The sequence below is a fragment of the Octopus bimaculoides genome, chromosome 20, assembly GCF_001194135.2.
Source record: "Octopus bimaculoides isolate UCB-OBI-ISO-001 chromosome 20, ASM119413v2, whole genome shotgun sequence".
Classification (NCBI taxonomy): domain Eukaryota; kingdom Metazoa; phylum Mollusca; class Cephalopoda; order Octopoda; family Octopodidae; genus Octopus; species Octopus bimaculoides.
Window position 1 is genome coordinate 47,409,080 of NC_069000.1, and position 1,626 is coordinate 47,410,705.

Genomic DNA, 1,626 nt, shown 5'->3' on the forward strand with positions numbered 1-1,626 from the left:
GTCTAGGTTTTAAAAAATAAAAGTATGAAAATAAATATGAAACAGGTTGCTATTTAAGCATTTATTATTATTATTATTATTATTATATATATATATATATATACACACACACACACACACACACACACACGTACATGGTGAGTTTAAAAAAAACCTTATGGCAATGTGAGTGAAGAATAAAACAGAACAAAATATGATGCTGTCAGTATTCCGATATTTCAGGATAAAAATTCCCTTTTTCAGGGAGTGTGTGTGAAAAGTTCCCGGAGTCAGTTCAAAGCCAACTTGATCTGTCTTCTGATAGAAAATGGTTTCTCCTAACGTTTTATAAGCTTAGCAGTTTTCAAATGAAGGACGGAGCAGTGTCACTTGGTAGGTGAAATGGTCAGCCAAATACTGTGCAATAGGTTATCATGGGGAATGTCAGATGTGGGTCCAACAATCAAACTGTATACAGTAATAGTGTGTGTGTGTGTGTGCAGGTGGAGAAGAGGGAAAGGCAGTGGAGGATATAGAAGCAGTGAGTGGGTATATGTAATATATATATATATATATATGTGTGTGTGTGTGTGTGTATGTATGTGGGGGGGGGCGGTCTCGGAGTAGCATCCCTGCCTTCGTGGGCTTAGTTTTTCACCACATTTCTTAAAAATCGTGGTACAAGCCTTGGTCTGGGGCCCAGTCTAGAAACTGAGGTTGGGGGGTAAGCTCCCCGTAGAAAAAGCCTCATCATAGCAAAGGAGAATGGATAGCAGCCAGCTGCAGCTGCCGACCTGGAAAAGGAAGGTACAAACCCCACATCCTGGGTTGGGCAAGCATGACTTGCCTTATGATGGCCAACGGTCTGAGGAGAAGGTTGGGACATTGGAATGTGGAAGGGGAACTGAGGTGTGTGGTGGAGAGGCCAGGGTGTAAGATTCGTGGGGGGTCAAGGGAAGAAGGTACAAGTTGTGGTGGTGAGGAAATGGCAAGGGGACTGGAGGTGTGGGAGTTTTGGTGAAGGAAGGAATCTGTGAGAAGGTGGTGGAGGTGAGGAGAAATAGTGGCAGGGTGATGACAGTGGGGTTAGCATTTGAGGAAGAAGTGGTGAGAGTGGCTTGTGGGTTAGGGTCTGCAAAGTGGTGGAAGAGGGATCGCTGAGAAAGAGTGGTTCTTTGATGAAATGGTGAATGAATGGGACTTACATAATTTGGATGAATTGGTTTCATAAGAGGAAGACCGAGGACTTGATGGGGATGCTGGGGCTGGAGGAATCAGTGGAATGGCTGGTAAGGGCGAATGGAGTGCGGTGGTATGGGTATGTGTTGAGGAGGGATGAGGAGCATGTTCTGAGGAAAGTGCTAGAGTTTGAGGTAAATGGACAACAAAAGAGAGGTAGACAGAGGAAAATGTGGAGGAGGAGATTAGGAGGGTTGGCTTGAGAAGGGAGGATGACCAAAACCGAGCACAATGGCGAGATGGTGTGAGGGTGGTTGCTATGGCATCCAGGTAGATCTGGCCACTCCTGTTAACGGGGACAAAACCCGGATTCAAAATGATGGATGATATATATATATATATATATTTAATTATATGTTATTTATTTTATCCTAATAAATAATAATTCGGATAGAATAAATGGGTTAA